Raw genomic sequence first — 15,430 nt, forward strand, 5'->3', positions numbered from 1 at the left:
AAAACACGATACGTGATTTCATACTTAGTTATGCATGTAAGCTGTTGTAGTAGCCTAGATTTCCATGGGATCCTATTGGAAAAATACTATAATGTGCTTTATACAGGAGCTAATTGGCGAACAGAGCGTGTATTATGTGTCCAGCCTTACAGTCGTACATTTAAAAGGACATATTTTGCTGAGAACCTGCCTCATGTTCCAGTAATATATAATAACCGCGCAAGTAACTTATTAGTCATCAAACTCGACAATTCTGCACATGGACAAATGAGTGTCCTCAGCTCTCTCCTTCATTCCCTGCAGATTTTCCAGTGTCTCCACTGCAAAGTTCAAGCTGTCCCATCATTACCTGCCTTTTTACCTTCTCTCTCTCTCTCCTTCTTCTTCTCTTTTTTTTTTTTAATATCTCATTTTCTCTGCGTCTTTTTTCTATCTTGTGTTGATTAAAGATAAAAGCAGCCTTTTCTCTTGCCTTGTCTTAACGCTTTAAAGTAACCAAACAGAAGATCTATCTAACAACCAAACGCGTTCTAAGAGGGGAGAGACAACCAACCTTGGTCCCAGCTTTAGTGTCCTTAATTAGTAAGTGAATGGCTGTGTAACTGATGCTTTAACAAAGCAATTCCTCACGTGTGTTTGGTGGAAAAGTTGTCCAGTGTCTCTTGTTCTCTTCAGAAACAATTTCCTCTGAGTCTTTCTAGCTGTTTGTTTTATTTTATTTTAATTTTCTTGTTTTTTTTGTTTGTTTGTTTTTTGTTGATTTTGTTCGTGTAGGAATGTTCTGCTCTCCCATTTTATTTATTACAATGACCCATGTATACATGCTTATGAAATTAAGATTTGATACACCGATATCAATTTATTTATGTAACTAAATCACTGTTTTATAATCTTGTTAATGAGTCAATAATTGATTCTTTTGTTTTTTGTTTTTTTTGTTTTAATAAAAGTTAGTTTTTTGAAATGTATATTTATTTCCTCTCAAAGTTGATTTTTTTTCTTTTATACTTACACCCTGCCAAAAACGGGAAGCATTTCTTTTATCTATTTATTTAATTTTTTATATGTTTTACAGCTGCACTTTTGTCTGAGAAGGTCTGTCGTAGATCATTATGTGACGCGGTCCCTGAGCATGACGGCGCGCGCTGCTCGGCGTATCGGCGAGAGACGATCAGTCAGGACGGTTCAGATCTCCATCAAACGGCGATGTCAGAAAAAGGCAGAGAGGGATCACTCTCGCTGGCAGCAGCTTTCACGCTGTCATCCCGGGCGAGCTGACGAAGAATGTGAAATGTATCAATTGATATTCCCATGGTCTTTGTAGCTTCTGTCAGGCAGCCAGGCTCAGCCAACCACAATAACCTGTTTACATGTATCCAACACTGACAGTGGTGCCACAGAATGACTAAATCAGTGTATGCAGTTTGTCAAGTATGTGCGTTTGTGCAGGCATGTTTTGGTGTGTGCTGCTCCTTGTTTGCATGCCTCTGCGTGCCTGCATGTATTTTAATGTGTGTGTGTGTGTGTGTGTGTGTGTGTGTGTGTGTGTTAAGGTCTTTAGGGAGCGGATGGGAACAGGTGGTAGCTCCAGACTACAGGAGCTCCTGACAGCAGTAAGGTCCCCAGACTCCCAGCCCCTCATTAAACATTGACACAAAAACACTGCAACTGTCTGTGTGTGAACAGTAATGAAGCGCAGACGGCTACACTGGTATACACACTGCAACTTAGCACAGCACGAGCTTGCAGTCCGCATGTGTGTGTTTGTGTGTGTGTTGTCCATCTGTGTGCGCTCATTAATGAGGTGCATTTGTCTGTAGAGGTGTCCACTTAGATATTGAGGAATTCGTCTGGTTCGCCAACAAAAGCACCGGTCTGCTGTCAGAGGCCAGACAGCACTGTCCATTTGTTATCTTATGGATGCCATCCTGTGAGAAATGGTGTGTGCGCTGAAGGAAAAACGCACTCATGCAAGTGTGTACACATGCGAGGAAGAATACACTTGCTTGCATGCGTTTGTAGGAGATACACGCTTCCTGTGTGCCTGACCTGTGCTCGGGTCCCTGCTCAGTTTCAGCTGGTAATGACGTCCCTTGGGTGTAGCACGTTACAGCAGCCTCCTCCAGTCTGTCTCACTGTATACTTCTAATGACATCATGATCACACGCTGGCCCCTTTTATGCCAAAAGCCCTCTTCCTCACCATCAACATCAAAAATCCCATCTAGGGTATTAATTCTGTCTTTCTCCCCCTCTCTCTCTCACACACATCACGACTTCACAACACATCAAGACTTTGACAAGGCCGTGGCTTTTTTTTTTTTGTCAGATGGTAAATTCAATATGCTTTATATTTTCACCTATAGAAAGTCAAACCTCAACTGTTTCTGAGTTTTAAATGTGCTGTGCAAGACAGCTTATAGTTGCGGGCGATCGCTGCCAAGCAAAAAATTGTACACTTTATATTGAAGTCGTAACCTGCAGACAAGGATGCTTCTGTACAGCTTCCCAGTAGAGAACACTGACAGCAGCATGTTACACCATGAGTTGCTCATAAATCATCCCGGTCTTGTAGGAAAAATGGACAGTTTCTTACCTGTTGTCCAGCAGACAAGTGACAAAATAAAGGGAAAACCATGAACAACCTCCAGTTGTGCCTTTAGATGAGGAGTGGGCAATTCATTTTTCCAACAGGCCACATAAAAACCTGGGCTGCACCAATAAGACATACATTCATATTTAATACAACTGGCTCTATTCCACAGTGTGTCTCTTGCCCTGTCTTCCTCCGCTCACCCCCAACAGTCATTGTAGATGTTCAATTGTTGTTTTTTGTTTTTATTTTACTGTAGCGCCTTGTCTTACAATATAAACCATGTTGAGGTGACTGCTGTTTGGTGCTATATAAATACAGCTGAATTAAAGTAAATTGAATTAGGTTCAGTGTATTGGTGCACACAACAGTCCCAGTTTCTCATGTCCTTTGGGAAAATGAATTACTCCCTCCTGCTTTAGAGTTAACAGTCACTGCAAATTATTGCAAAGTTTTTCTGGGCAATCACATATTTCCTATGATTAATTATTTGCGTTCTGATCTGAGTACATCTATCCAAAAAGCACAAAAGTTTCAATGCTTGTATGGTTTCCGTTTTAATGAGTTTGATAACAGTTTTATAGGCTTTTCAGTTGTATCGCAACCCAACTGAGCACCTATGGGACGATTTTAGAACCAGCTGTTTAAACAGCTTTTTCAACCACTGTCTGTTTTCTTAGTTCTTATCCAATTCATGCTCACAGGTCGCTCCAGTTGTCATAGACCTGGACAGGTTACCCTTTAACCTAGCACCCATGGCTTTGGACCTTGGGAGTGAGCCAAAACGCATAAAGGCCCTAGCCTGGATTTGAATCCAGGAACTTCTTGTTGTGAGACACCAATGCTAGCCACTGTAGCACTGTGCCACCTTACGAAAAGCCTAGAGAACCACTTCAAAAGTACACTAAAGCATCTCTAATGGCACGTGTTGGGCAGCTCAAAACGAAGTTATTTTCCTTTGATTGTTTTTGTCTGCTTCCACTTGTCTTTGCACTAGGATGATGTCGGAGTAAATGTGCAGTCATATTCGTTGTGTTCCCACTAGTGCTGTCAGCGTTAATCTCGTTGAAATGACGTTAACGCCACAACACAGCAAATCTCCGTTAACGAGCTACCGCGGATCGCACCGTGGTGGGGCTGGACGGCCAACACGTTAACGAGCAAACTGCGCTAACACACTAGTTCCCACCAATTGAGCATTGCGTGGCACATCCAACATACTGTTTTACTTTTGTCCATAACGCGCCATAACGCACCTTCAGGGTCATACGTCACATGAAAACCAAAATAGTTCCAAACGCCAGATCTGAATGAGGGTGGGGGAGGCTCAATTTGCCATGTTGCAACGACAGCTTAACTTCTCTCTCGCTAGCTTGCCCTGCGCTCAGTGAATCTGCGTTCGACTACTCCGGCTAGGCTGCACTGTCGAGCGCAGATCCACTGAGCGCTCAACACAGACAGCATCGTCAGAAGAAAAGTTGATAAAATAAATTAAAAATGTTGTATTGTTCGATACATATGCGTACCGAACCGAAAGCACTGTATCGAACGGTTCAATATCGATACGAGTATCGTTGCACCCCTACTTTATGTCTATATCTTTTACGTGGAATTTTCACATATGTTTGAGTGCACTGTTTAGATGTTGAAAAGATACTGTGATATTATTAGGTTTAACAGGCATTGCTTTGTTTTTTTCCATTGGCCTCACATTTTATCCTTGCAGGCACATAGTTGACTTTTGTGGATCACAGAAATGTTTTATCGTTTACAATTGCAGATGGCTCTGAACACTGTAAGACCCTTGTGAACAGGAGTTGCAGCAGCTTCAAAAACCTTCATTGCTCTGGCAACAAAACCCACAATTCAACTCACAGAACTCTTCCAGGATCTAAAAGTGACCCGCAAAAGCAATGGCTGGATGTTTCTTACTGAAATGTTTCTTGATCTTTGATTTTTCTTACATTTTATTGGCTTTTCGATGCTTATTAGCATTATTGGAAAACTGAGCTTCACACCCATCCAGCCCTTGAAAGACTGCAAGTCACCTAAAGTTATGCAAAAAAACAAGTCTTTATTATCTTTATTTGCTTGTATATCTGTGACTTAAAGCACATTCTTGCAGAAGAATATATGAAAATGCTTTTAGACCCCCAGAATTTGATCCTTGTATCTTTAATATCTCTGCAAATAGCACGCTTTTTGTGATCTTTTCAGCACTTCCAGCATCTGTCTAGGAAAAGCTCACAGGCTGAGCATTTACAGTATATGAGAGTGCATTCTGTATTCCTACTTACTACGTTATTCTGCACAGGGTCTGGGGCCTTTGTGGTGCACTGAGCTTGCCATCATTACAGGAGTACAAAAAGAGGATCACAGACATGTGTTCTTCAGCACAGCCTTCAGCATCGGCCGCGCTACCACAGGGACTGACTTCCTTTCCTCCTCTTCTTACAGAAGGCCGTTGGATTTTGATCTCCTCTCTCCCCCTCCATCGGCCCCGAGGCATCTGATTAAATGCTAATTAAAGCCGTTAGCGCTGCTATCACCGCTGCTAACTCCTCTCTCTCTGTCACAGAGATTAATGTCCCTCGTTCATCATCCCACCTCTCCCAGCCTGAGTACCTGCCCGGCTCGCAAAACCTGATCAAGTCATCAGCCACCACCTCCCCCCCCAAAACCCCCTCTCATCCACCACCCCTCTCCCATCGCGCAAAGATGGACGAGGGGTTTAAATTTTAATTTGAAAATTGCCCTCAATTACTTCTGTGCCGACCACTTGCCGGAGCTTCTCATGTGGTTGAGTGGGAAGGGGTTACAGCAGTGGGTCAGCGGCCATGATGAGCGATAAGGGGACATTAATAAGAAAGGCAGAGGTTCATTTAAAAGCAGAAAGGACAGTGGGAGCAGCTTTCTCATTATTTAACTCCCCCAGCTTTATTTAAAGGACTTTATTTAAGGATACCAAGTTAATGTGTCCTCCAGGACAGACGGTTAAAGCGCCTGACAGAGTGAGAAAGTTACAGCCATAACTTACACCCTGAGCACACACTGCGGTGCCATCTTTTTTACCTCTTTTGACATTCCCGCCGTTTTCAGGCAGAACGGAACGAGCCTCTGAGGGACATAAAATGTTAGAACAAAGTTACACACATCATTTAATTTTATTCTTTCACAATTTCTGGCCCACAAATGTTTTATTGGTTCCAATATCGGTAATCATTATAAGCTATTGGAATATATTGAGCTATGTATAACAAGTCAGCCAAATGTCATTTGAACTACCACCAGATTGGGGGAAGCTGTGCCCTGGAATATGCAACTGCTCTGCAGGGCCTCATCTGGTGTTTGTTTTATCCTTATGATTTTTACTGAATTGCACTTCATGACTCACGAATGATAAACTTTCCCAGCACCTAAGAGCAAACATGTTGCTGTTAAGGTAGCTTTTTGGGAAGACGTCAGGATGTTGAAACAAAATGTCACACTGATAACAAAAAACAACAATGTTCCTACCTGGCAGCCAAAGCAACACAAATAAGCCAAAAGTGCTGTCATCCAGCGATTTCCAAAGACAATTAACAAATATACAGAGATTTATGCACCTGTGCCCCAGCTGTTAGCACACCAGGAATACTTTTCCTTAATTTCTCACAGTTTTTTCCAACGCTCTGCCGGATGCCTGTCCAAAAGGCTCTAAATCTCCGTGAAAGTGTTTATAACATCACAGCGATTGCCGGGAAATGGGGGGAAACCCACTTGACTTCTCTTTTCCTCTTCATATATATTTCACTGACATAAGACACACATGTAAGAGGACACCATGCTCACAAAGCATGTGAATTGGATATTCCGTGGTACCACAATGGGGGGAAAAAATGTGCAGACTTTGATAAAGATGCCAAGGGGAAAGAATCTGAGCCACATTCTTTTGGGCTTGCAGGAAAAAAATCCTCAGAGCCAAAGAGAGTTTCAGCTTCTAGGTAATGTGACATTTAATAGGATGTGCAACACGCTCGGAGGATCTGGGGTTGCGCGCTGAGAGAGTGAACAACTCCACATAAAGGTGAGGCAGGCTTTACAGGAAGAGATAGCTTTAACATTTCACTGGTGCTTGATTAAAAGCCTAAATGAGTAACAGCATAATGTTCCCACTCCTTCCATCATCCGTTCATTCCTGCTTCTTCATCTTCATTTTTTCCCCCCCTATCCGGCAGCGGCAGGCACCATGTGTCCGGCGAATGGGAACAAAGAAAGGGGAAGAGAGACAGAGAAAAAGAAGGATGGAGCGACAGGAAGAGGAGAGAATTAGAGCATATATCAAGGCCGTTTTCTCTGACATTTGTGCTCTCGGTGTGGAGAGGCACTATGAATATCAATATGAACCCATGGAGAGGAAACACTTTTTTTTTTTAACTTCTCACTGGGCCATTCATGCACACAAGAAATCTATTCAAGTCAGTGTAATGGCCAGTCTCTGAGCCTGTGCACAGTTGTGTGAACAGCGCTGCCTCGCCTCTACATTTTTCCCTCTCATGAGTGTGGCCAGGCTTGTATTACTGAAAAACACTTTACGTCAAGTGCAACTGTGGTGAACACTACAGTATGTAAATCAGACTGGATTAAATGCTTGCATGAGTTGAGCCTGACAACACCAATCAGCAACACCTACCTACCAACAGCTTTCTCTGTATAGTTTTTTGTGTGTGTGTGTGTTTTCACACAGCCTCTCTTCTCCTCTCGGTTCTTAGAGATATAGAGTCAAAGGGATGCAAATCTACCCACTTCCTTCCTCCCCTCCCCCACCTGCAAACATAGATAGCCCCAGGCCAGTTCCAGACCTTTCTATATGCAGAACCAGTGACAGGAGTTACACACTATTCTCCCCCCTGTAAGTTCCCTCAGTAACAAGCTGCGAGCCATGCTCTCTCTCTCTGGGCTGCATGTATGAAGCTGTGTGATTGGTTTGGTATGGTAACAATATGGGAATAGTGCGATGCCCACGCCCCCACCTTCTGCCTTTTTTGCATGTGAAGCCTTTCACTGCTCGCAGTCGTGCATGCATGAGTGTGTGTGTGCATATGTGTGTGTGTGTGTGAATGTGGACTGCTGGATCCAAGCTTATTACTTTAAGTTGTCTCCAGCCCCAGCGCTAATCCCTGTCTACTTCAGGGAGGGATAACAATAATACAACAAGATCCAGAGGTACTAATGTAATCCTATCAGGTTCCTGAATGTCAGAGAGGGGGCGGGGGGGTGGGGGGGGGGACTGAGAGTGTATGAGGTATTGATTGAATAGAGACCAAAGCAAGAGAAAGATAAAGGGGGAAGTGAAGAGGAAGAGAAAGGCAAGGAAGCGTAGTTGGTGAAAAGTAAGTGAATAAACAGAGGAGTTCAAAAATAAAATAAATTAGAGGCAGACTGAAAGGAAGACGAGGGGAGAGGAAAGCAAAGATTTTTAGAGTAGATGCAAAAGTTGGGTGCAGTTGTCGACAGAATGTTTTCTCCTCGGTGACTGAGCAGGCAGCAGCTAAAGTGCATCAGCCCTGACTTGAATAGGTTTCAGACCTAGACCAATTCTCCCTCTGCGTCCCCGCCAGACCCACCATTCGCCCCTGGGATTGAATTAGGCCTGCCCCATTATACAGTTGCCATGGGGACTCTGACACCTCCGCTGACGAAGTGAGAGCCACGCAAGGCTGAGTTGCTGATCAGAAAGTGTGTGTGTATGTACGTGTGTGTCATTTGTGACCGTACAAATGTCTTTATGTTTGTTACTGATATGTGTACCTATTCTCTCCTACGTGTTTGTCGCTATAGAAGTAGCTGAACTAACTGAGGGCTTTTCTATACATCCAAAAGAGGGAGAACTGATTATGCCTCTAAACATCAGCACAATGGATTTAAAAGAAATTATTTTACATGTGATTAAAACTTTTAGCTTAAATATTGCAATAACGTTTTTAGGAGGCGCAGCCTGTTTTCTCTTTCAAAGCAAAAGAAGTGATGAAATTATATCTAGTAGCTGTCAATGGGAACTTTCAATATGTGTTCAAAGGAGTTGTTAATGAACGGAGAAGATGTCCGTGATCACAAAGCTGAAAACACACCGGATAATACAGTCTGGTGTATTACTATAATACACTGGCACTCTGACACGATCAGGAGTTCAGCATTAAAACGTAGACAAAACATACATCCTGAAGGTTTGTGCCTATATCAGATGCTATGACCTTATTAGGATGCCTAGCAGCCAGCAACCTGAATTAAAAATATTCTAGAGATAGTACATAAAAATCATTTTTATGTACTATCTCTACATAAAAAATAAATAATAAAATTGCATGGAAAATTCTCTCTTTCTTTATACTTTATTTTTAAACAGTACGTTGTACTGTGTTTTTACTGACTTTTTCATTTTACAGCGTTGCTCTTCACCTACACCACTTTATAAACAAACAGTCTAACTAAGCTAATAATACACAGACAGATGTACCAAGCCCACTTAGTAAGCAATCACAGCGTGGGTTGGAAAACGTTGGAAACGTTGGAAAACGTTGGAAAACGTCAATGAACTTTTGAACTGAGAAAACCCATTGGGGCTTACCCAGATGGCATGTATAGAATTATTTCAAAGCTGACATGCTAATGTCAAGAAGTTACTTTAAATGCTAAAGAGGTACCAGGTTTGAGTAACATTTGATATGTTTAAGGCCCAAATAACCCTGTAAAAGATACTGTATAGCTATCTGTATAAAGCACTTTCATCACAACCGTCAATGCCATGTTAAATCCAGACTAATCACAATGCTATTTAATTTTAATGAGGAAATCAGGTCTTACACCAGCAATTTAAGCCTGGATAAAAGATTAGGCTTGACTTTTCTTTTTTCATTCAGCTGTATAACGTTTAGCTATTGTCATAATTTACACTTAAAAATGTCAGCTACTCAGTAGAATAGAATCTAGACGTACTCAATTATTTTTTAACGAGCACTCAATCTGAGTCAGCACGTGCATATAAAAAGTAGGTACTTACATAGTACTTCCAGTGTCATTTTTCCTTATTTCTGATATACCCTGTAGGTGCCCATTATATTTAGAATATTAGAACATGTTATTTTTCATTTCCACTGAAATATAATGTTGTTCTGCTGTCCTGTCAATTATTTATAAACTCATTTGATGTCAAACATAGTCTAGAAGTTCAGATAAATTTGATGAATTAGTAAAATGCAAGATTAATGACAAGCCCAGTTATGGGCTGAGCAACACAGGACTCTAATCATCTTAACAGAGATATTGTAGGGAAGACCGGGGATAGTTGTAACATTTTTGACATTTCTGTCTGTAAATTGAAGCTCTTTTAAGGTAGTGGATTCAAAATGTAATGCAAAGTATTTACATGTCTCTGCTATTAAATAGTGCAGCTATTTTCTCTGCAGCACAATTACCCATTCCATGGTATGGTCTCAAACACGAAGAGTGAAATGTTACAATTAACCCCATAGTCTGGGTTAGTTGTAACATATCCTGGGGTAAAATGTAACACAATGAAATAAGGGTACTAACAAAACATTAACATGTAATCTTTGTTTATTCAACACATGAATGCACTTACATCCATTTATGTAGCTATGTGCAGAAATCTAGCTTTTGAACATATTCCAACCCCCCCCCCCCCAAAAAAAAAGACAAGTTATGGAATTCTCTGCAACTGAATATTTCATTAATTTTGATTGGTCTTCCTTGAGTTTGGCCTCATTGGATCAGTGGGCATTATAACCTACAACTCTTGCACCAATTTTGAATATAACAATGAAGCTGAAAAAATGTAGTTGTTCACCAGCATCGCAATTCCATTACTTTTTATCATGGCTTACCTTTGTGTGGTTTGCAAAGTGCTTCAGAAAGATGAGGAAATCTGTTTCTTGCACCCATCTTGATTTATTTCCACTACCAGTACTTCCTACTGGTCCATCTCTGACACAGTGGTCTGCATAATGTATGTGTGGGAACACAAACAGTGGAGGAATTGTGTTGCCAATGGCATTAACTGCATATACAAATGCGACCAGTGAACCTCTCTCTGCTGATGTCGTTGCCCCAACTTGTTTAATATAAGTTAAAGTAATAGTGTGGTAAGTTGCAACATCTGCATTATTGTTACAACTAACCCAGACTGTTGCTGTTACAACTGACCCAGACTCCTATAGCCACGAACTAGCTAACATTACAGCCAACGGCTAAAACATTAGCACTAAAGACCTACGCAGAATATATCCCCATAGACATACAAATAACACAATTTAAGTTTGATGAGTTTAACTGCAAAGCAGATAATGTTATTAGAAATTGAAATAAAGTAGAAAAACGTACTTTTTGGCATACAAATTACTTTTTTTCATGTTAAATTGTCTGTGTTTGACAAAATGTGCTGATTTTTCACATGTGATAGCAGAACTGAGTTGGGCATGCACAGGATGAGTCACATCATTTGAAACTTAGCCCTGATTGGAGAAATTGGAAGTGTTACAACTGACCCACGTTACAACTATCCCCGGTCTCCCCTACAGTCTGAGCCTGGATTTTAGAGCACTGTGGTTCTTTTTACATCTAAGAAGGGTCAAATACACCAGAAAGATCTTTGCCTTGAGCTATTACAGCAACTGTACAAGAGGTTTCTCATTTAGGTCTGACATTTTCAGGTTATTAAAGTGAGAGTTGGTGGCTTTTCTTCAAAAAACGCTTTATAAAGTTTAAATATCTAATGTTTTCAAGAAAGATATATTATTATTCATGTTGACTTTGGAGGATGTAAGTTCAATGTTCACTTTGCTTTTACCTCAATTTTGGTCTCCACCAAACTCTTCTCATCTGACTTTTTTTTTTTTTTGCCGTATTCTCTACTAATATCAAACTTTGTATGGCTGTTATTTGGTTTTGGAAAGGTAATGCACCATCTTCTAGAATTAAATCTTTTAATATCATTCAATTTGCAACTGAATCCACAAAGTAAATTTAGCTGTATGAACTCTCACCTTTACATATTAGTATACTAATATGTAAATATGTATTAGTATACTAATATGTATACTAATATGTAAAGATTGCAGAGTGCAGTGAACTTTATTCTGTTTTCTTATCCTGGCAATGGTGGCTGCTGTAGGACAAACAACTCTTGCTTCTATTCGTCTGGAGTGAGGAGTCCAGTACGATTTGATGAGTTAATTTCTGACCAGTGAAAACGATACTGAGGAGAATTATTCAGGATAACCTGAACGTTTTGCTTTTGTTATTTGCTATTGTCAGTTGGTGTTAGCCTCTGTTAGCTATTGTTAGTCTGTTAGCCAGCACTAGTGAAACTTTCCTTGAAATGGGTCAGACATTGTTGGACTTGGACATTTCACAAATAAACTCTCATACAATACAGTATGAGAAGGCCATCGGACTGTTTATCAGACTGTAGGACACTCAAGGTTAAGATTAGATGGCATAAGTTAGCTTATAACCAGCTGTTGATGTTTAGCTAGCTCGTTGTCAGCAGTTTGAAGACTGGAGGGTTGCATGTCTAATCTGTTGATAATAAGTAACTGCAATGAGTACCATTAATAAATAAGCATGTTTATGCACATTGTCACATATCACAGCTGTGACTTCAGCTCAGGAGATGAGGTGTGAGGTGAGGAGGAAGAGGATGGTATTTCTTTGGTGACGGGGATCCCTTCTGAGATCATAAAACACAGGTACGATCCTTTTTATCTGGAATCTGAAAAGTAAAGGTGCAAGTAAAACAACTCTTTTCTAATGTTTTTAATGATTTTAAATGTCTGAAATAAAGATGAATTAATTAAAATATTCACTGAAAGCATACCACTTGAATTTTCAGGGAAAGATTGGATTTTGGTTGCAGAACCTTAGACTAATAATGTCTTTTTGTTGCCTGACCTTAACAACAGACTGCAGGGGAGATGTATATCTGCCATTCACCACCATATTCCTGCAAATCATTAAGAGCAGCAAGTGATTCAGAATTTTGTTATGCCCCATTTTAACAAAACAATAAATTGAACAATGATTAAAAAAACATAAAAAAAAAACCCCATCAGAACTGAAGGGATGGGAAACACAGATTTGAATGAATACTGACTCAATGTTTATTGCTGTGAGTGACCTCTACCACTTTTTGTGATCTTTTTGTACTTTTTTTGGATCTATTTTTCATATGAAATGATTGATTTCCACAGCTTTACAAATCAGATCTTTGCTTGCTGTTTATATTTACGAGAGAAATGTTGCAAGTCTTTATGAGAATGCAGATATTCCTGTGACAAAAAGGGTCAGTGAAAGATTAATGCGTTTTTTGTTTAGTTGCAGTAAATAAAGAGGTGAGACATAACAAATTAATGGGCATATATTTATATTTCCAGCTTTTTCTAAGTCCCTGTGGCTTGCAGTCTTTAGTTTTCTTTTAGGAACATTTTGTAGGTTAGCTAGGAACTGATCATAAATTTCAGCATAGTTTCACTGTATCTAAATATATTCCTGAATTTATTCATTTCTCTAATTTAACTTGTCTCCCCTGAGAGAGCCGGCGTTCAAGAGATCTCAGTTATCCACTTATTGCAACCTCACTGCACAAACACCAAAACAAACAGTTGGATGGGTACTGAAAGCGGATACCTTGTCTGTCTCCTCACATTGGAATTTTGTCACCAACACAGTTCTAATGGATGGCCAGAGAAAGGATGCCACCCACAGCACCATCTGGCTAATGCCCCGTCCTCGGCTTATGAATTACGCTAAATTGTGCCCAAGAGAGAGAAGCCACATGTTCATTATGAAAGCTGCAGGGGTATTAGAGATCCCCTGAGTCGCGCCAAACGAGCTGCATGTCACAGGATGGTGTGACACACAACATGGTGCCATGAAGGGGGGGGGGGGGGGGGGGGGGGAAGACACAACCTTCTCCGGATTTAATAGGATGCATTCATCAGGCAACCTTGACTGGACTCTGACAGGGTTCGTTTTCTTTTGTTTCAACAATGATTCACTGTTCAGTCACAGCTGAATACATACAGTATGGCCAGGTTGTTTGGGAAGTACACTGATGGATACGACTACCAGCACCTGGGAACACCTGCGCCTGATGTGACAAGCTAGTATCATGAAATGGCGAATGAATAACAAGCCAGTTTTTCCACGTTATTGGTAGCATTTTGGGTTTTGACATGTCATTTGTAGTCCCAGCTGACTGTATTCATTCAGCTCTGTGCAAAGAAAACAACAAATACTATCACATATGGATACTATCACTCAAATTAACCAATCATTTAACCTTAATGTTTCCATGATTTGTAGTCATTCTAAAGATATTAAAAGATGCTCACAAGCCCACAATGTAAAAAGTCTGCTTGGGCTATTTTAAGTACAGCTAATGGACCAGCCAATGAAAAGTGTCCCAGCCCTCTACTAGAAATATAGCACAGATATTTTTCCTATCTCTGTTTGGCTATATTTGGCATAGAAAGAGGTTGAGTGCAGGTGAGGATCAGGGTTTGGGACTTTGTTGTCATTGTTAGGACAACTAACATGCAAAAAGGCCATGGTCAAAGTAACGTGGACTATCAGCTTGAAAAGGTAATGAACATTGGCTTTTGATGTTAAGGTCCTGTGTTTTATCCACTCGCCCATCCACACCACAGTCTTCCATGTAGACCATATGGTTTTACAATCCCATTCTTTTTAATCATAAGTACTATGGCTACTTTAGGGCAGCGGTCCCCAACCCCTGGGCCTCGGACCAGTACCGGTCCGTGAGTCGTTTGGTACCGGGCCGCGAGAGTTGAGGCTCAGGTGTGAAATGTATAGTTTTCGGGGTTTTTATCTGTTTTCAGCGTTATTTTGTTATCGTTTTTATCGTTAATTCGGTTTTCCTGGGTCTTTTCACGTGTGTTATGAATAAATATTCTTTTTTTCGGTACCGGTACTGCTTTTATTTTGTTGTATTTATCCGCGACACTTTAAAGGCCGGTCCGTGAAAATATTGTTGGGCATAAACCGGTCCGTGGCGCAAAAAAGGTTGGGGACCGCTGCTTTAGGGCACTGTTACAGTGAAGTGTAGCCTTACCACTGGTTGTAATGAGAGGCTTGATCAAAAAACCATTTGGTTAGTTTTTTTTTTTTTTTAATGAAATAAAGGTCTCCATTTGAAGCATGGTAGCCATTTTGAAGGAAAATGCCTGCACCAGCAGCCACTATTAGGTGTCTTTATCTGTGTCTAGACCATCATGAGACCAGGCTTACAGCATCTGTCAGTCCCTGCAAAAACTCCCTGGGTACCATAAAAGACCGGGCCCCCTCGCTAAAAGAACTGAGGCTAGAGAACCCAGTGGGGACCCATCGGACGGTATGGAGAGAAATAAAATTATCTGCTGTGGGTTTTTTTCTCCTTCTTTCATTCCGCCACAGTGTATGCCATGCATTGCCATGAAGGCAGATGGGGGAGGTGGAGGTGGAAATAAAACATGCATGAGTCGCCTGCAGCCCAGGAAAATAATTACTGTCATTTAGCAGACATGTAGAGGAGAGCAGCGCAGCCCAGTCTGCCCACAATATACCACCACACTCCCTGCATACCGATGAACTGGAGGCAAAACAGAGAGGGGTAGGGATGCACTGGCTGGGAGAGGGTTAGGAGACTGTAATAGATGCTATGGCTTACTTTTGGGGATGTTTTCATAAGTCGTTCATAGACGACAGAATCCTCACAAACTGTTGCAATCAATCGAAAAATAAAAAGAAAGAGACTTTCTTTTTTCTTTCTCTGCACTCACAG

Source organism: Copadichromis virginalis, linkage group LG12, assembly GCF_057382275.1.
Source record: "Copadichromis virginalis isolate Kocher_CV1m ecotype Utaka linkage group LG12, C_Virginalis_male_GT1.1, whole genome shotgun sequence".
NCBI lineage: Eukaryota > Metazoa > Chordata > Actinopteri > Cichliformes > Cichlidae > Copadichromis > Copadichromis virginalis.